Here is a 21,893-nt window from a genome sequence, read left to right as displayed (position 1 = left end):
GCCTCTTCTGGGGGTGGAGTGGACATGTCTGGACCCTCCTGTGTGGTGACGTAACATAGTGGTCCTGCAGGGGTATAAAAGCATGATTATTGCATGTGTGTGTGTCATGGTGTGCAATGGGTGGGTGTGCGTGTACCCCAGTGCAAGCATTCCTGTGTAGGAGCTTGTGTGTTGATGGATGGGGGGTGTTATGGGTATGTGCAGTGGGCATGCTTTAGTGATGGGTGTCCATGCTTAGTTGTGTCATGCACGGCTTGGTGTTGGGATGGGTGGTTTGTGTTATAAGTACATTAGTGAGGAGTTGGAGTGATATGGGAGGGCGTGAGGATGGGTGTGTGTGATAGCATGCAGGTACGGTGGGGTATATGATAGTTAAGATTTGACTTACCAGTGTCCATTCCTCCCCCGACTCCTCCCAGGCCCTCAGGATGCATAATGGTCAAGACCTGCTCCTCCCATGTTGTTAGTTGTGGGGGAGGAGGTGGGGGTCCGCCGCCAGTCCGCTGAATCGCGATGTTGTGCCTGGAGACCACTGAACGCACCTTCCCCCGTAGGTCGTTCCACCTCTTCCTGATGTCCTCCCGATTTCTTGGGTGCTGTCCCACTGCGTTTACCCTGTCGACGATTCTTCGCCATAGCTCCACTTCCTGGCTATGGAGGTATGCTGCACCTGTGATCCAAATAGCTGTGGGTCTACCCGTACGATTTCCTCCACCATAACCCTGAGCTCCTCCTCGGAAAACCTGGGGTGTCTTTGGCATTCCATGGGGTGGTGTAGGTGATGTGTGGGGTGGTGTATGTGGTGATGAGTGTGGTGATGTGTTGTGGTGTGTGGAATTTTGTGTGTGGATGTTGTGTGGGTGATGGTGTTTTGTGCCTCTGTGTGGTGGGGTTCTCTATTGCTGTGCTCTTTCTCTGTCGCCTTCATCTCTGATTTTTGGTCGTAGGGGTTTGTGGGTGATGTGGGTGTGTCTTTTATATTGTGTTGGGTGTGTGGGAGTGTTGTTTGTATGTGTATCAGGTGTGTGTATTTTGAATTGTCCAATGTGGCGGTGTTTTGGAGATGTATGTGTATTTTGAGCGCAGCGGTGTGTACCGCCAATGGAATACCCCGGTTGAAAGACAGCCGCGTGGATTCGTGGGTCGTAATAGCATGGGCGTGTTTCTGTTGGCGTGACAGTGGAGGATTTGTTATCGCCAGGCTATCACTGACCTTTGGTGTGGCGGACTTGTGTGGGTGTATGAATTTCGGCGGATTCCGAGATGTGGGTCATAATATCTGTGGTGGATTTCCACGGCCGCAGCGGTGTGTTGGCGGTCTTCTGCACGGCGGTAAACGGCTTTTACCACCAATGTTGTAAGGACCCCCTATATATGCAACAATTTTGTTGCCTGAAGAGCCGGATGATGTTCTCATCACGAGAAAGACGAATAAAATTTAGGGAACATGAAGCCTATGCAGAAATTGAGATTTGGTAAATAAAAACTATGGGTTAGAGTCATAACTTCCGACGAGACTGACCAATTAGCAATTAGTGGGAGGGACTCGGAGACCCTGAAAAAAAGTCATGACAAGGGGAGCGAAATCCGAAGTACGAGGAGAAAGTTGATGATGTCAGGAAACGCTGTCCGAAGTGGTGATAATTGGGCTCATACTCTGTGATCCTGATACGTAGCTGACCAAAGATGACCTGAGGACAAAGACTGTCTCGTTGCTGATCCATTCTGGATAGGTAGCTATTAAAACATGACTGACAATTTTTTGCCTTTTCTTCTAGGTGCCAACTGCGCTGTTTCTGAATAGATTTTCTCTCTTTAGATAGGTTTTTTCCAAACTAATGTTTGTCTAAATTGTTTTTGCATGAAGACCCACATGCTGATGCTAATCTTGGGTAGGTAGGCTGACAGGGGTGACGCTGACGGTGACAAATTGACTGACGAATTGAATGGCTGAATTACTCAATTAATGTTGAAAATCTCTGACGTATGATTTGCATTGTTGCTTATGATTTCTTTGGAGAATAATGTTTACTAGATGAATTAATAAAGATTTGATTAATAAAGGCAAAATTAACATTTGATTAGAATTGTAATCAATAGGGAATAAAAGTTATTAACCTTTTCCATGAGTGATGGTTATTTTCTGAATAATATGTTTTTTCTTTTTGGTTCCTTAAGTGTTTGATATTGATCTATTGATCTATTGATGTTGATTATTGGTTCAGTAATCACTGCATGATTAGGATACTGCATGATTAGGATACTCCATGTGATTCAAAAGGTTCATCGACCTATACGCGTCCCCTTGTAAGTTTACTTACAAAGGACTGGGCGCGCTTGCAGTTTTTGGTAGCAGCTTGATGGTTAGTTTCCTTGGTGAACTAGTTACGTGGTGATTAATTGGTTATGGTATTAGTTTAAGTTAGGATTATTTGTTCGTATTTTATGAGATTTAAATTTTCTTTTCTTTTCTGAAATGGCAATGGTAGCAAGGATGAGGTCCCCTTAAGCCCAGAAATGACTTTCCCAGATCCTGGATCCTGCTAGTAAAGTTGGGGATGGTCTTGGCGTGTTTTTGGATAATGTAAAAGTAGTAGGTTGCGCTTGCACAAGCTTAAGCAAATCATGGGTGAATTGTGAGGTATGTGAGGTTTAGTAGGGAGTTTGAGTACTCCAATTGAAGTTAGTAGGAGTGTGCGTACTCCATAGTATGAGAGTAGGGAAGTCGTCGAACTTCACATGTGTGTGGCTTTTTGTGCTAAAAAAGTATCCACCTGGTTGTTGGTGATGTACAGACCCTGCGTGTTCTAAAACTCTGGAGTATATCGACAAGTGTAGGAGACACTTGGTTATATGTTGTAATCTGTCTGGTTTAGTAGGTTGATCAGGCGTGGTCAACAAGTTGCTGAGTTTGACAATTGGGCAGAAGAAGAAATTCGACTGAGATTTGGCGAGTCCTAAGTGCACCAGGACAGACCCATTGATCAGTTGAGAGTAAAATTTGCAGGTCAAATTTAGCTTGTGAATGTGGGAGACTAAGAAAGAGGAATAGCTAAATGAGCCAAAGGGAGCCATTGGTGAAAATCTGTAAGGTCTCTGAAGTGATTGTGTCCCTTCCATAGTAAACCAGCAGGTTTGTTTTAGTAATTGGGTTTTTGATAAGTGCTCGCAATAATTTGCATTAGTTGTGTGAATCGAGTTAAGGAAGGACAAGCCGCAAGACTTTGTCAGCTACTGTGTGTGAGTGTGACATCAGAGTGTGTCACGCTGGGATAGGTTGGTTAGTAAGGAAACGCTCAACCGGATTGGCAGCTGTCTGTAAGAGGCAATTGGTTGAGCAAGCAGGTGAAGGGAATCTTGGGAGTAAAAGTAATTTCATTGTTGAATTAAAAAGTAAACAGAATAGACAAAATTAAGTTTTTCAAGGCATTCAGGAGTGCAATGAAGGGTGATACTTACATTAAGGCATCCGTGGGGGAGCCCACCCCACTAGAGGATTCTCTGGCTTATGTTGTGATGGCAGAGCGAGGTGTAGCACCATGTTTATGGTTAAGTCAATGGTGTAAGTTAACAACAAAATAAGGGATCTTTTGTGTTTCCGGAGCATGGAACGTTTAATTTGAGAATTTCCGAGACCAGCACAGTTTGAAGCTTTGGGAGACAGCAACAAGAGATGAAGTTCAAAAGGAGGATAAAGCGAGTGGAAAAATCATTAGCAGAAGCTAGATGACATTGGGAGCGACAGAGCTGGAGGATGGCAACACTACAGGAGGTTAAATTGTTTCCTGCTACTGCAGAGGGAGACGAGGCAGAGAAGGATGATAGTGCCAAAGAAGATGAGAGTGGAGGAAGAAAGAAAAAGAGAAAGTCATATGTAGATGAGGATGATTCTGATGTTGAGGATCTTATCATGCAGTTGTTGAGAGATAGACCTCCACCTTCAACAACCTATGCGGGGGGTCCAAGCACTAATGCTACTGCTCCTACAGCTGCTGCGGCACAAGCACAGGGAGCCAAGGGAGCTGTACAGGCAGAAGGCGGACAACTACCAGGGGTAGTACAGAGTACACCTAACGCAGGAACTAGTACTGTAGGTCAGGCGCAGATACATCCACCTTCAGTGCAGAGAATTTATCCAGATGTGCCAGTACTTGAGACAGTCTCAAACATCATGGTGTCAAGGGAGCAGGTACTTCCGAAGCCAATGCTGATTCAGACAGATCCAACACCAATGAGGTTGCCTTCAGCTCAAGCACAGGGTATAGCGAAGTTTACACCACTGACAGGAACGCAGTCAGTTATGAATCAGGCAATGGGGATAGCCTTCACACGAGGGGCAGGCACTAGGGCAGCTCCAGATGCAATATCGCTAACAATTACTGTTGGTCCAGTGGTACCCTTATTTGCACAGAAGAAGTCAGAAGCAGGAGAACAGAATGAAGTATCACAGAGCCTCGTAAGGAGGGGGTGAGCGATCCTGCGCAGCAAATGTCGTCTGCAGGACAAACTTTCAATGGATCTAGACCGCTAATGGATCTTAGTCCACTTGTGGCGTTTCCAGATGCAGTAAATGGCCCGAATACAAGTCAGAGTTTGAGACTTCTGACCCCATAAACTTCAGGTGCAGTGGTACAACAACTACCAATGCCAAATGCAAATAACATTTCATTACAGGGATTATCAGCTCCGCAATTAAGTGAATGGTTAGATAGTCTAAACACTCCTCAGAATGCATCTAGGGGTGAGGATCAGAGAAATCGTGTTAGATTGAACATAGAAGCCACTGAATTAGTTGAGGGAACAATAGGTGTGAACAGATTAGAGTTCCACACAGAAGAAGAGCTGAGGTATTGATGCCCAAAGATTACAAGAGAGGTGAGTAAAATTGACATTGAGAAGACGAAGCATTTGAAACGCAGCTACAGATTAGATTTTGAAGCAAAGGATTTCAAACACATGAGATCAGCAGGAATGAAAGCACACCTGAGAGAACTGCTGCAGAGTGTGCATATTTGGGGAGCATTAGAGAAGTGGGAAGGTAGGTGGACAAAGAAAAAAGATAACCGGAAACGAGATTCTCAGGCAGGGGCGGAAGGTGTTGATAAAGGGGAATCAGTTAAGATGCTTCCAATGAGGGAAATTCTGGGGGGCAGTTTGTTCATGTCCCATGGCACAGGGCCAACATATTGTCATTTACAAACGATTATCCAAAACTGAGAGAGAAACCAGTTGAATGGTATCAACAGACGGAGAGATTTGTGAAGGTTTCCATATGTTTATGGGAAGACTTGAATACGTTATTGGAGATAGTGGTTCCAGCACACTTGTGGGTTGAGTGTAAGAGAGCAGTAGACTGGCCAACATGTGAACCAGACAGGGGTAAGGTAACAGGTGCGCCTTCACCCGAGGTCATGTCAAACTATTATAAGGTGATTGAGTTCCTGAAGACAAGGATTTCTCCCAAAAACATTGATTGGCAGCGGATTGATAGAATGGTCCAAGAGTCTAAAGAAACAATACATACCTACTATGAGAGACTGTTGAAAGCTTTTAAAGAGTACAATGGTAAGAAAGCAATTAAGCTAAAAGACATGTTGTATTTTGTGTTCAGATTTGTCGAAGCTCTAAGACCAGAGATGGGACAGATGATTAAGAATCATTTGATTTGCTGGCAAGCAAAACCAATTGACGAGGTGTTGCAATCTGCAAAATACTGTAGTGACGAGATCGAGTTGAAGCAAAAGAAATTGAAAGAAAAGGCAATGGTGATGCAAATCAAAGCAGCTCAAACAGGATTGCAGGGAGCTTTAGTACCGCTGATGCCGCCGCAACAGATAGCTGTTATGTTCCAACCTCAAGTGAGGGGCAGAGGGCGTGGAATGGACATGATGCTGGTCCAGATTTAGGAACTGTGGTTGTTCAGAATGACATATGACATGCAAGGTATGAAAAGGATGTTACTGTGTCATTTGTGCGGAAGCGTGGGACACTGGAAGCAGGAGTGTCCGTTGATGGTGCAGGATGGTGTGGTTCAGCAAGGTGACGTCAGTACAATTCAAACTGTGAAAGTCCTGAGAATGAAGGGATTTGTTCCTAATATTCAGAACCGGGGGCAAAAGTTCCTACCAGTGCAGCAAATGCAGGTGCAGCGTACACAATTTGCTCCATTACCACCAGTACAGCAGCAGGATCCCATGGTACCTAGGCAATAAATGCAAATATCCCAAGCCCCGATGGAACAGCAACAGGTGATGCTTACTCAGCAGGTCACAGGTCAAAGACAAGACAATAGTAATAACACAGTGCACCAGTTTCCATTTTACAGTGAGGATGAAATAAACAAAGAATGGATGAGTGACAGTACGGATGAAGGAGCCTGTATGCTTGCTGCATCTCTAGAAGTAGATCAGAGAGGGCCTTTTGAGAAGGGAAAAGTGATGGGTTACAAGGTCTCATTCTTGGTTGATAAGGGAGCTACGCGCTCTACAGTAAGAAGCAAGGAAGTTCCAGATGTACCTCTTTCAGGCAGGACAGTTCAAGTTGTGGGTGTGGAAAACAGACAATTGACAAATTCAATCACTGAACCAGTGCAGGTTGAAATTGGAAATCATTTGGGAATGCATAGATTTGTGGTGTGTGATTCAAGTCCTGTATCCTTATTGGGTAGAGACTTGTTGTGCAAGACCAAATGTTCCATTAACTGTTCAGACACAGGGGGGGCGTGGCCAAGATGGCGGCGAGTGCAGTCGCTTGAATCAGAGCTCTGTGCGCGGCCCACAATTATCCTGTAATCCTCCTGTCTCCAGGCGTTGAAAACCTCCGAACACACATGCTTCATGCTCAGTAACATCCCGAGACCCTGAAGACCTGAACAAACCGACGCAGCGGTTCGCCCAGGGCCCCGATGGTAAAGAGATGAGGACGCGCGCCAGCGAAGAGCCGAGCGGCCCGACGATGGCGGTGGCTGCACCCTGTGCGCAGGTACGGAGCGATCCTAGCGCTGCGGGTGGGGACGGCGAGGAGCCACGGACGCACCCTCGCATGCCATAGACGCCCGATCTAACGGGCTGCTTAAGACTCCGGACGAACATTAGGGCCTAGTCGCGAAGCACACGCATAGCGACGCGGCCCGATGGAGATCTAACTGCAGACGAGAAAAAAGGCCGCAGACCGAAGTTTCTGGAAACTGCTGTTTAATCACACCGAACGATTGCATGCTAAGGAGAGGCCAGGTCGACGGGGAGGTACGGAGCTTAGAAACAAACGCGGTGCGCTAGCCATTTCTAACACAAAACGTACAACGGAGCGCAAAGGTGAAATCAAACTACGCTGTGCTATATTGAAGGAGTGTTTTGGGTGGGCCCAGAAGTCAAGTACTATGTAAAAGCATCCACCACACCCACCAACGAAAACTGGACTCAGTGACATTCCCTAGCCTTGCACACAGCCTGGGAGCAAAGCCGTTTCTCCCTCTCTTTTTTTCCTAACATAAAACGCGCAGATACGGGCACCGCAGCACGCAACCACGGATACACCCTCACATGCCATAGGCGCCCAATCTAACGGGCAGCTTAAGACTCCGGACGAACATTAGGGCCCAATCGCGGAACACGAGCATGACGACGCGGCCCGATTGAGATCTAACTGTGGACGAGGAAAAGGCCGCAGACCGAAGTTCTTGGGAACTGCTGTTTAATTACACCGAATGATTGCGTACTAAAAAGAGGTCAGGTCGATGGAGAAGTACGGAGCCCAGCAATAACTGCGGAGCGCTAGCCATTCCCAACAAGTAACGCACATCGGAGTTCAACGGGCTAATCAAACTACGCTGTGCCCTATTAAAGGAGTGTCTTGAGTGGGCTCGGAAATCAAGTACTAGGTAAAGGCATCTACCACACCCACCAACGAAAATTGGAATCAGTGACATATCCTAGTCTTGCATACAGCCAGGGAGCAATGACGTTTCTTCCTTTTCTCTTTTTCTAACATAAGATGCACAGATACGGGAATCACAGCACGCAATCGCCAACTGCAAGTACCAGGCACACCTCTCTTGTAAGGAGCAAAGCTGATTCTCCCCCAACATAAAACGCACAGACACGTGCGCTGCAACACGCAATCGTCAATTGCACACATCCGGTGCATACCTCTTGCGGAACGCACCAAGCTCCCACTGATGGGCACACAACAAATTCTGCCTAATCAGATACAAGAACCGTATAAACTAACCACCTCAATCACAACGCCATACGAAGAGAGCTTAGAACAGGCGAAACCATGGTGAAACCAAAGCCACTGAGGGGCCAATCAGAGACCAGACTCGGAGACCCGCCAACGACGGAGAGCCCAGATCCACTGCATAAAGTGACTGAAACGCTATCTACTAACTCGTTACAAATTGACAAGGTACTGCAGGCAATATTAGAAACTAAAACATCCCTAGAAGGAAAGATAGATGCAATGGCAGTGGAAGTCACTATCCTACGCACTGAACACCGGAAGCTAGCGGACAGAGTAACCACCATTGAATCTACCCTAGAAACATCTCAACCAAATATAGAGGACATGAAAAACCGAATACAACAGCAGGAATCTGAGATAATACAACTCCAAAGACGCGTGGAGGAGGCGGAAGGCCGTTCACGCCGTAATAACATTAGATTTATTTGATTCCTGGAGCGAATCGAGCTCCCTAACGCAGAGTTATTTCTAGAGAGCTGGCTAAAAGATCACATATTACAGCAGGAGGCCTCCCCTTTTCTGACAGTGGAGCGGGCACACCGGATCCCGGGAGGTCCCGCATGCCCGGGAGCCCCTCCTCGCCCATTAATAGCCAGGCTGTTGAATTACCGTGATAGAGATCAAATCCTAAAGAGCTTCCGTGCGCTGGGACCCGTCGAAATTGAAAACGTAAAAGTCACAGCCTATCCGGACTATACAGCAGAGGTCCAGCGCAGATGTGCCACCTTTACTAAGGCAAAACAGGTACTATGCGATAAGAACTTTCCAAACTCCCTCATGTATCCTGCCAGACTACGAGTAGTGGATGGCAATAAAACTCGCGTCTTCCCGTCCCCAGAGGATGTATGGACTTGGATCCACGCCAAGGGCTTGATAGACCCCACAGATGAACACCCAGAGCAAAAGGAATGGCTAACACAAAAAAAGCGTAAGAAAAGGAAATTGAAACCCAGAACCGGATCACGCCCTACTGAAAAGCAAGCATCGGACGGGCAAGCTCAAGCATTAAAGGACGTTAATAGGTTCTCGAGTATTCGAACACAGCACAACCGCGAATATGGTACCACGGACTCGGACTCGTTGGGGTCCCCGCAAAGCCTGCCCACATCCCCACTAATCTCGGGACCGGTGGTCACACCACGCACCGCAGACGACCTCTGAAAAGGTAACACACAGATGCAGCGATTAACCTACTCCGAAAGCCATAAACACTATGCGCCTGAAACCGGCGTGCCTTCCGGCCTGAACGCGCCTAAATGGGAGAAGACGACACCCGAATGGGCCGGACACCGTGGCCACCTTGGACCACATACCACAGCAGCCCCCTAACCCAGATGGGTTCCCGTGTGGACACGAATCGGCTCAAAGCCACTCTTGCACCTGTTGTGCCTGGTTATTCACACTTTTTCCCCTTTCCCCCTTTCTTCTATCTTCCTCTTACTCTTAACTCCTTAAGGTATGTATTAACCACACCACACTCGAGGGTTGATTGGATTTGGGGAGGTCGGGGGGGCGATGGGCGAGGGGACGCAGCAAATCCTACTTAAAAACATGCACCGCTAGTGATTCGTATACAAAACGTTTCAATGACATACAACATTGTAACCTGGAACATAAGAGGCCTGGCTAACCCAACTAAAAGACGCAGAGTACATACATATCTCAGATGCCACAAAGTGCATATAGCTATACTACAGGAGACCCATGCCACCACACAAGAATTAAAGGAAATTAATAAGACCTGGTCGGGCACTGTTCATGGAACTAAAATATCCAAATATGCAAAGGGAGTACTGATATGGATCGCACGGTCCAAGACACATATATAGACACAGATGGCAGAAATGTCTGCCTCACTGGAGAGTTGAATGGTAGACAGCTAGCCATAGCTGGTATATATGCCCCAAACTCGGGACAAGGGGAATTCCTGAGGGCCACATCCGCACAGATCTCACGGGACCCGTCCATACCAATTATCTGGGGAGGAGATTTTAACAGTGTACCGGACATCTCTATGGACAGATCACACCCGCCATTAATAAGCGCCCATAGTAGACAGGTATCTGAGATGTTAAGGTCCTGGATAACAGAACGGAGGCTACACGATGCATGGAGAAGTCTCCATCCCGTTGATAGAGAATATTCCTTTATTCACCCGTACACAACCTCCAGACACGGATTGATTTACTATTATGCTCGCCCACATTAACACACTTAATACATAGCGCCAACTTTCTGGCCAAAACCCTATCGGACCACTGCCCCCTAATCATCACACTGAGATGGGGTATTCAACCATCACGAATACCCACTTGGCGCTTACAACCCATCTTGTTGCGCGACCCGCCATTCCGGGAAGAACTAGCTGACACCATAAAGTCATATTTCACAATTAATAGTCAAACAGCCACAACATGCGCAATCGAGTGGGATGGATACAAGGTGTTAGTCAGGGGCATGTGCATTGGGGCTGCAGGAGGTATCAGGCGCACACTGCTCTCTGAGCTACACGATACAGAGGAGAAATTACGGAAGGCAGAATGCGAGGCGGCCTTAAATAGTACTGCTAAGAATAATACGATCACACTCAAAAAACAATGGGGCGATGCCGAAACCCGCCTACGAAAATTCGACTATCTATACCATACGGCACGATTACACGCCGAGGGCGATAGATCAAGTCGTATGCTGGCCTGGTTAGCGAAAGGGACCCAGCAGCATACTCCAATAAACGCCATCCGCCTAGATACTGGTGTGATAGTGAACACACAATCAGAAATAAACAATGCATTTAGGCAGTATTATGCAAGGTTATATCAGGCAGAACCTCCCCCACTCGCACCACAACTAGAAGATTTCTTCAGGACCTCCCACGTAAATCAATTAACGGCTGCACAAGCAGTAGAGTTAGACAAACCCATCGAAAGTGACGAAATAAAACAAGCACTGCAACAGCTAGCCCACAATAAAGCACCAGGGGGAGACAGATTACCGATCGAGTACTATCAGACCTTCTCATCACAAACGCTCACTCCATATCTGACCATGCTACAGGAGGCATATGAAACAGGTCGTCTCCCAGACTCACAGCGCGAAGCTACGATTGTAGTCCTCCATAAAAAGGGCCGCGACCCACTGGATGTACGCTCTTACCGACCCCTATCACTTTTAATCACGGACTGTAAAATATTAGGCAAGGTACTATCCAACCGACTTCTCCCAATAATTTCTTCCCTGGTACACCCAGACCAATCAGGATTTATACCAGGACGCAACACCTCTATCAACATCAGGAACCTTTTGCGCCTGATCGCTGAAACTCCTGATACAGACTATTCCAGAGTTGCGGTTTCACTAGACGTTGAAAAAGCTTTCGACACACTGGGATGGCCATATCTGATGGCAACCCTGCAGTTACTGGGATTTGGTAAAGTGTTCACACGCTGGATATCTATCTTATATTCAGACCCCAAAGCTAGAGTAAAAACGGGCACCATCACTTCCGAAAAATTCAAGATCGGTAGAGGCACGCGACAGGGATGCCCCCTGTCACCACTTCTGTTCGCACAAGCCATAGAACCCCTCGCGGCTAAATTACGCAATGAAGCCACAAGATGGGGCATACCGGATGGCGTGGAACACCGCATAGTGTCCTTATACGCAGACGATGCACTAATATACTTACGTAGCCATACCAAATCCCTACCAATCCTGCTACAATTATTGAACTCATTCGGAGACATATCCGGCCTACGCGTTAACTGGGCCAAATCATGTCTATTCCCCATGCGCCGACTACCGGACACACAGACCCACATACTCACTGAGCATAATTTACAATGGACTTACAGCACTTTCAAATATCTAGGAGTGCACATATATCATGACGAATCTGACCTCAAGGAGGGCAATTTAGACCGGATGATTAGATCAATAAAAGGACTGCTGCCCTTTTGGTGTGCACTACCACTATCACCTATGGGTAGAGTGGCATTAATCAAAATGATTATACTCCCTCGACTATTATATCTTTTCGCTGCCCTACCACTATGGCTTCCTAGCACTTTTTTCGCACAGCTGAACAAGTTGTTGATAGACTTGATATGGAGCACCGGACGTAAATGTGTGGCTTTGGCTAAGATCTGCCTACCACTGGACAGAGGCGGGATGAGTGTACCACAATTTGAGCTCTACTACGCAGCTGCTCAGCTGCAATGGATCCTAATTTGGCTACAAGACACCACTCACTCGGAAACCCACACTGTGAGCACACAACTGGGTGGTTTAAACATATTGGAATGGCTCGTGGGACGTGTAGCCCTATCGCGACACAACAATATCCTGTTAAAAGTGGCCAAAAGGGTGTGGCGGCGCTATGTGAACAGATGACCCGGAAAACCACCATACTCGCCTAAGACCCCACTACTCGCCATCCCAGGGGTACATAGATTACATGGCCGTCTGTGTCTCTATGATTGGGCCGCTAAAGGCCTCCGGTTAGTGGGAGAATTATTCGCAGAGGGCCAATTTCTCCCCTACGAGGCACTCGCATCGACGTACACTCTGGGACAGGGCAGTTTTATTATGTACGGCGCACTACAATCTCTAATACGCAACGCATGGGGACACAGTAGCAGGGAACCACTACCATCACCTATTCTGCATGAGTTGCTATCAGACACCGGTACATCAACACGAATCTCAGGGATCCATAACGTGCTACGAGCTAACCCAGAAGAAGCACAACCACAAGCTAAGAACAAATGGGAAAAAGCACTTCACACACAATTCACAGCTCCAACATGGTCCATGGCCCTCACATCCACACGTGAGGTATCGAGCAACGCACGTTTCAGATACACCCAGCTCAACTATCTGCACCAGACGTACCTGACTCCACACCGAATCCATCACATGTATCCCCAAGCTAGTTCTGATTGTCCAAGGTGTGGTAACACGGAAGCTGATTTCTTGCACATGACCTGGAACTGCCCACCACTACTCCGAGTATGGCAAGACATCACACAACAAACTGCTACATGGCTGGGTATTCCCCTAGCACTTACCCCTGAGTCCTGCCTATTGGGTATCAGACACAAACGTAGCAAAGATAAACAAAAACACAGATGCGCAGATCTAGCATTTGTAATCCTCAAACGACTCATCACCACACAGTGGAAATCACCTAGCGCCCCAGATTCCCGCCACTGGAAAACTGACGTACAGCGTTGGGTCAATGCAGAAATACAGGTGTTGCACACATTACGTGATAGTGGAGTGGTAGTCAAGCATGCTGATATATGGGACTCCGTAGCGGATCAACTACAGGAAAAAGATGATACACAACCTCCCTAGTCTTCTGGAAAAATACTGATCCGAGACATCACAACCAACATATTTCCCATACACAACTACCTAGACCTGAAACCTCATTCGAACACAGATGATAAGAATATAAACACACACCCTAGATATACAGCCGCGAAACTATATCCACAAAGGTACACTCCACCCACGACAAATGCATCCTGCTCAAAATCATTACCCTACGCCCCGATCGCCCCATAGACCTCCCCCCCCCACGGCGGACTTACCCCCTACATCAGACCACCAAACAACAGACTCGCGACCACTTATCAAACAGAGTATAATCTTCATACCTTTCTATTATCTATTTTTTTTTTTCTTTTTCTCTTTTCCACTCTATTCTTATCTTTTATAAGTATTTTAGTAGTATCCGTTTTGTTTATGTTATAAATGCAATAAAAAGATTTAACAAAAAAAACTGTTCAGACACAGGGATAGAAGTCCAGACAAATAGCGATGATGAAGAAGAGCATGCATCTGCAATGGTAGTCAGCAATGCCTATGAAGAATACCCATTGATTGAATTTTTCCCAATGTTTACTGTGAAGGAGTTGCATGCAGATTTGCAGGGAACTGTGAAGGAGGAAGTCTGGGAATTGACAGGAAAGGAAGTGGGTCTGATTAAGGGAGTGGAGCCAATTAAAATCACTTTGAAGCCGAATCCAGTATTCCCGTAGCTTCCACAGTATAACATGGCACAGGATGTTTTGATGAAAGTGGCACAAATAATCTGAGAATTTTTAAATTCTCTGATTATTCTAAATTAATTCTAAATTAAGTCATTGGAATTGCCCTGCCAATCGACTCTTGTGCAGCATATTGATGATTTGCGGAGTGCATCCAGAACAAGGGACGAGTGTAAGCATGACTCGATTTCCCTGTTGAATCATTTGGGAGAATCTGGACATAAAGTCTCACTTGTGAAATTACAGTATTGTCAGAAGTCAGTGAAATATTTGGGACATCAGATTGAAAAGGGGTTGAGAAGAATTTCCAGAGAAAGGATCACTATGATTCTGCAGAGAAGTCCCCGACTTCTCAGAGAGATGTCAGAATGTTTCTAGGAATGGTAGGGTACTGTAGACAGTGGATTCCAAATTTTGCCGAAATAGCCAAACCCTTACAGCAGTTGACACATAAGGAAGTTACAGATCCTATTACACTGGATGAAGACCAGATGAAAGCTTTCACCGAATTGAGAGAGAGTATGGGCAGAGCTCCAGCGTTGGAAGTGCCTGATTACACAAAGCCTTTTACATTGTTTTGTCATATACGTGATGCTTGTTCTTTGTCTGTTTTGACACAGGTCCATGGAGGTGTTTATCACCCAGTAGCTTATTTTTCATCTACATTGGACCCGGTTGCAGCAGCTTTACCAGGTTGTCTGCATGCAGTAGCCGCAGTTGATCAAAGTCTTTGCCAATGCAAGGGGGTAGTCATGGGATACCCTTTGACGGTAATGGTACCACATTCTGTTGAGATTTTACTGACAAGGACAAAAACACAATATTTGACGGGAGCAAGACTGACAAGGTATGAGATGAGCATACTGGGTGCTCCAAATGTAACATTGAAAATATCTACAGTGCTGAACCCGGCAACATTACTTCCAAGTTATACTGTTGAAATTGACAAAGAGGAAGATTTTGAACACAATTGTCTTAAAGTAACTGAACTGTGTACAAAACCGAGACCTGATATTCGAGACACAGGTTTAGAAGAAAATGACCAAATTGCTTTTGTTGATGGTTCATGGAACAGGCACACTGAGAGCAGGATATGCTGTATGTACAATTACAGGCACATTAGAAGCTTCATGGCTTCCGGGTGTGTATTCTGCACAAGTGGTGGAACTAGTAGCTCTTACTAGGGCTTGCTATGTCCCTGCAAGGTTAAGAGTCACAATGTACACTGATAGTCAATATTGTTCATGATTTTGGCCAATTGTGGTCTCAACAAGGTTTTATGACCTCAACTGGGACTCCAGTGAGAAATGGCGACTGGATAAAAGAGTTGCTGTATGCCATTCAGTTACCAGAAGAAATTGCTGTGGTAAAATGCAGTGCACACCAAAAGACACAGGATTACATTTCTCTAGGAAATGGATATGCAGATCAAGTCGCAAGGTTTTGTGCATTGAACTGCATATCGTTCAAGGATAAGTGGGAGCTAATGCCTGAGAAAGAAACAGATTGTGCAAGTTTTGCTTTAAAAATGATTGACAAAAACGTTGCAGGAAAATGCAGACAAGGATGAGAAAAGGCTTTGGTTAAAGTTCAAGTGTGTACAAAGACCAGATGAGATTTGGGTTTCTGAGGAAGGCCAGATGTTACTGCCAAACAGTTTATTGACTCGGATGGCCAGATATTACCATGGCCAAGCACACATTGGAAGAGATGCTATGGTTAGATTGTTCAAAGTTGATTGGTTTAATCCAAAATTCAGACAAGCAGCAGAGGCAGTATTCCACAGATGTGTAATATGTCAGAAACTAAATGTGGGGAAAGGGACAGTGGTGAATTTGAGCCACATTGGAAGAGCAGGAGGACCATTCAGCAGGATGCAGTTGGATTTCATTAAAATGCCTGCGTGTGGTGGACTGATGTATATGTTGGTGATTGTGTGTGTGTTCAGCCATTTAATTGAAGCATACTACACACGTAGGAATGATAGTCTCACAGTTGCAAACCTATTGCTTAGAGAATTAATACCACAGTTCGGATTTCGGATCTCTTTAGAATCAGATAGGGGAATGCACTTCAATAACAAAGTGATCAAGCTCTTATGTGCAGCATTAAACATTGAGCAGAAACTGCATTGCAGCTACCGTCCAGAAGCATCAGGACTTGTAGAGCAAATTAATGGTGCGTTGAAATCAAGAATTGCCAAAATGTGTGCTTCAACAAACCTGAAATGGCCAGATGCATTACCTTTGGTGTTGATGTCAATACGAAATATACCTGACAGAAAGACAGGACTGTCACCCCATGAGATTCTCATGGGCAGAGCAATGAGATTGCCGGCAATTCCAACAAATGCTCTTGTCAATATTACAGATGATATGGTGTTGGACTACTGCAAAGGTCTGGCTGATGTGGTTCGATCTTTCTCTCAGCAGGTGCAGGCTGTAACCCTGCCACCCATCCATGACCCAGGTCACAACCTAAGAGCTGGAGATTGGGTCATCATCAAAAAACACGTTAGAAAGACTTGCCTAGAGCTGCATTGGAAGGGCCCATACCAGGTGGTGCTGACAACCACGACAGCTGTGAAGTGTGCTGGACTACCTAAGTGGATACATGCGAGCCATACCAAGAGAGTGGTGAGTCCGCAAGATCACGAAGAAGTGTTGGTGAGAGCACCAACAGCAGCAAAACAAGTGGCTCTTCCTGAGCCAGAGCAAGTTGAGCCTGAAGTTGACCCAGAGCTGGTGGAAGATGGGTAAATTATAACAGTAAGAGACAAAGGTGCAGGAGTACAAGAAGGGGAGCAAAAGTCTAACCCCACAGAAACGACTGGAGAACCAAGCACAGGAGGGGTTGTCCCAGAAGTAGACGGTGCCGAACCACAAGCAGACCAAGTGCCAGACCAAGAGGAGGAAAGAGTCGAGATGGATCAAAGCCCAAGTGATCCGACCCCTCCTGAACCCGTTGCAGGTCCGTCAAGAGAAAACACCGTAGATAAAGGAAAAGAGAAGAGTACAATCTTAAAAAGATTACTGACAGAAGGAGCAAGGAAAGAAGACAACTAGCCTGATTCGCAAATAGGCAAGAAGAAGGAATTGGTTATAAACAAACCAATAGAGGAAGAAGTAGATACTACAAGAAAGGACAAACTAAGTGAAGGAGAATTAGCAGGAGAACGAAGGTTGAAAAGAAAGAGAGTAGCAAGTCGAAGATACGCAGGTTCTGAGTGGGCATATGCAGCAACAAGTGAATGGCAAAACGAGTTCATGTCCTTTTGCTTTGACAGAAAAGTTCTGAATCAGTATTTTGATGCAACCTGAAAGGAATGAGTTGTTGAGCTAATCTAAAGGAGAAAGTAAAGAAGAGACTCTTGAAATAAAGCCGGAAAAGACATTGATAAACTGATATGACATTCGAAACCTGAATGTGACAAGCTGCTAACCAATTTAGACAAAGGAAGAAAAGAGGCTCCTGTGTATGAAACTGAACTGTGAGAAAGAAGCATGTTTTTGATTTTTCAATTTTGATTTTTCCTGTTGCACCTTATTTAAGAGCTATTTATGCTCTCTGATTCTTTACAGATCATGGCTGAATTAAATAATAGCGTTAGAAATATTAGGTATTGTAGATATTTGAGTATTGGAGTGGCAATCATGTGTGGAATAATGTTTATAATAATGATTGTGGGAATGTCTATTCATGAAATAAAAGAAGCTGCTATTACTCCTGTTCATGAGACTACTACACTAGGAGCTTTAGAGAGGTTCAAGCTAGATGAAAAATACTTGCATGACTATACTAATGCACGAGGAGAGCTTTCTTCTAATGTTTTCTATTGGTTGTAGAGTGAGTATGTAGAATGATGGATGAAAAGAATTGTCTTGTGTGTACGCAAATCCCTTCCTCAGTGGAAGGAGGGGTTATGTACCATCGTTTACCCCTAACTTATGGCATAACTTGCAGTTTGCTACTAACCAGATTCTATAACCAAGAGTATATTCAATATTTTTACTCCAACCATGATGTGGTGTTTTCCTTTGTTCCTTTTATTGGGTATTTTAGCAAAATAGCTAAAGAATATGATATAGTATTAGTTAGAGGCTTCTTTGAGCCAACACTAACGTTTGGAACTGCTTATGCTCACCATAATAATTTGACCTGCTTATTAACCCCGTTGGAAAAGAGCTTTATAGGACATACCGATGATAGAAGAAAAGCATTAAAGGAGCAATTAGAGAAAGGGCTAGAGAAAAGAAATTATAAAAATGACTATGCTTACACTGCTATTAAAACACAAGGGAGATTAGCTTTAGATGCATTACGCATGGGGAAGCTTTGTGTATATATAGGCCAAAATCACGCACTGACACTTTATTTGTGGGAACAAGTGAATGTAGGCATGTGTTTTTGTTTCAGAGTAAATAGACTTTTATGCTGAATGGTGCGGACCCTGTGATTCCTGGAATTTATTATATTTGTGGACTTAATGCTTATTACTGTCTACCTAGAGGATGGTATGGGACATGCTATTTAGGGATAGTTTTCCCTAAGATTTATCAGATAGATGATTTAAAGAAAATACCAAAAGTGACTGAATTACATCAAGTGCGACAAAGGAGAGAAACCGCTTTTGCAATTGTAGGAGATATTTTTGGGGCAATAATTCCTTCTGTAGGGGTTATTTTGAATGCAAACAAGATACAAACATTCGTAAACAGAGGAAAACACAAAGGGAAGAAGATTTATAGGACTAGGCACTCACAGTGAATCACCAAGTTATTAATGAGTCGGTCAATTGTGGGCACGGGGCTCCTGGCAGGAGGATCCTCCCCACTCCTCCAATGTTTCTCTACGAAAAACACAACATAATCAACAAATGTCAAGGCACTCGTGAATTGATAAAAGGTCATAAGTCCATGTTCGTATATAGTAAAGTCCTCTTCCAAGCAATCAGGTACAATGTAGAACGAGAAATGTTAGCATGAATCCAATTTATTCTTGAGGTGTGATATTCATATACTGGTAAGATAGATAACAGCCAACACGTGTTTCGTCTTAAGAGAAAATAATCTCAATGACTTCCTCAGGGCTCAACAAATTGTGTGGGGCTACAATAAAGACGATGTGAAAAAAAGAGATATTTTGCTCTCCTTAAAGTCCCAAAAGCTAAAGATCCAGTATTAGGCACTTTAGTAGTGAATCCGCGTATGTAGTTAAGGGGTGTGTGTATATACACCTCCTTATTTCAAGGGTAACAATAGGACACAAAATATTGTGTCCAGAGAGGCAACTCCCACTCTTTGGTCGGCGTATCAGCAATATTGGATCTTTAGCTTTTGGGACTTTAAGGAGAGCAAAATATCTCTTTTTTTCTATATATTAAATAACACATAATGGTGGTCATTACAACCCTGGCGGACGATGACCGCCAGGGTTAAAGTGGCGTTCGTACCGCCAACAGGCTGGCGGTATGAAAACCCATATTTTGACCGCCGGGGCCGGCGGTATTCCGCCATTTTAGCCCCGGCGGTGATAATCCGTCAGGGCAGCGCTGCAAGCAGCGCTGCCCTGGGGATTATGACTCCCCTACCGCCAGCCTGTTTCTGGCAGTTTGCAACGCCAGGAAGAGGCTGGCGGTAAGGGGACTCAGGGGGCCCCTGGGGGCCCCTTCACTGCCCATGCACTTCGCATGGGCAGTGCAGGGGCTTCCAGACAGAGCCCTGTCGCGCATTTCACTGCTCGAATTTCGGGCAGTGAAATGCGCGATGGGTGCTACTGCACCCGCTGCACATCAGCATTGCCGCCGGCTCAATTACGAGCCCGCGGAAATGTTGACGTGACTTTTCCGCTGGGCCAGCAGACGGTAACTCTGTTACCATCCGCTGGCCCAGCAGAAAAGTCAAAATACAGAGCCAGCCATACTGCCAGCACTGGCGGTATTCTGGCTCCCGCAACCTCGGCGGTCTGCTGTAATGACCCCCAATATCTCTTTACATAGACTTCCTAAAAGAAAAAACCCACAGCTTGAAAAAAATGATAAACTACCTGAAAATAATCATAAACCAGCAAAAAGATAGAAGAAAGTACGTATATACAATTTTATACAAAGGTATGCTACCCAAATAGCGAGTGAAAATAAACCTAATACCCTCAGCCTCTACAAGCTACCAATACATCAACATTTAAAAAGAAGCTTATGATTTTTTTCATTCAACAGAAAAGAAAACACCTGATCCACATTAGAACACTCCCAATGGAAAATCAGCTAAACTGTGTGACAAAATAGAAGGAGTTGCATACTTTGACATGTAAACAACAAATGTAGGAATTTTCAAATCTAATATATTTATACTATTAAACTAATTTCAGATGCAATGACAGTAGTTGCAAACTATGGGCCTGATTACAACTTTGGAGGAGGTATTAATCTGTCCCAAAAGTGACGGTAAAGTGACGGATATGCCACCACTATGGAACTCGTAATACGGCTGGTGGTATATCCGTCACTTTACCGTCACTTTTGGGACGGATTAACACCTCCTCCAAAGTTGTAATCAGGCCCTATATCACTTCACAGAAAGGAAAGCAGTTACTAAATCACATGGCCTACACCAACAACCAAAGAAATGCATCAACAAAAACTATTAATTGAAATGTACTGCTTAATATTTTAAAGCATGCTATGGAAGTGCAACTACAAAAGATGATGTTGTAATTCATGTAAGAGAGTACAATCTTCCCCCAACTGTAAGAGAAATGGAAGTAAGGGAGATATTGTAGGATATACGAGAGGCAAGCACTAGCGCCCAGGAACCCACAAGTAAAACCCTTAAAGAGATACTACCTAAGGTCCCCAAACTTATCACAGGCCAACTACCACCAAGCCCCAATTTTAAAATGTTTAATTGCATAACCTAAGAAAGCCACCAATGATAGCGCACCTGCACCTAGAAGCTACCAAGAAATACATATAACTGAACATTTAACAATGACACATAGGGCCTGATTCTGACCCCGGCGGTCACGGACCGCCGGGGCCAGGGTCGGCGGGAGCACCGCCAACAGGCTGGCGGTGCTCCTCCGGACATTCTGACCGCGGCGGTTCAGCCGCGGTCAGAAGAGGAAAACTGGCGGTCTCCCGCCGGTTTTCCGCCGTCCTGCAGAATCCTCCATGGCGGCGCAGCTTGCTGCGCCGCCATGGGGATTCTGACACCCCATACCGCCATCCTGTTCCTGGCGGGTCGCCCGCCAGGAACAGGATGGCGGTTTGGGGTGTCGTGGGGCCCCTGGGGGCCCCTGCAGTGCCCATGCCAATGGCATGGGCACTGCAGGGGCCCCCGTACGAGGGCCCCACAAAGAATTTCAGTGTCTGCTTTGCAGACACTGAAATTCGCGACGGGTGCAACTGCACCCGTCGCACCTTCCCACTCCGCCGGCTCCATTCGGAGCCGGCTTCCTCGTGGGAAGGGTGTTTCCCACTGGGCTGGCGGGCGGCCTTTTGGCGGTCGCCCGCCAGCCCAGTGGGAAACCCAGAATAACCGCAGCGGTCTTCTGACCGCGGTGCGGTATTCTGGAGGGGGGAACTATGGCCAGAGTTAG

This window comes from Pleurodeles waltl, chromosome 2_1 (assembly GCF_031143425.1).
Source record: "Pleurodeles waltl isolate 20211129_DDA chromosome 2_1, aPleWal1.hap1.20221129, whole genome shotgun sequence".
Classification (NCBI taxonomy): domain Eukaryota; kingdom Metazoa; phylum Chordata; class Amphibia; order Caudata; family Salamandridae; genus Pleurodeles; species Pleurodeles waltl.
This window is presented reverse-complemented; position numbering follows the sequence as displayed.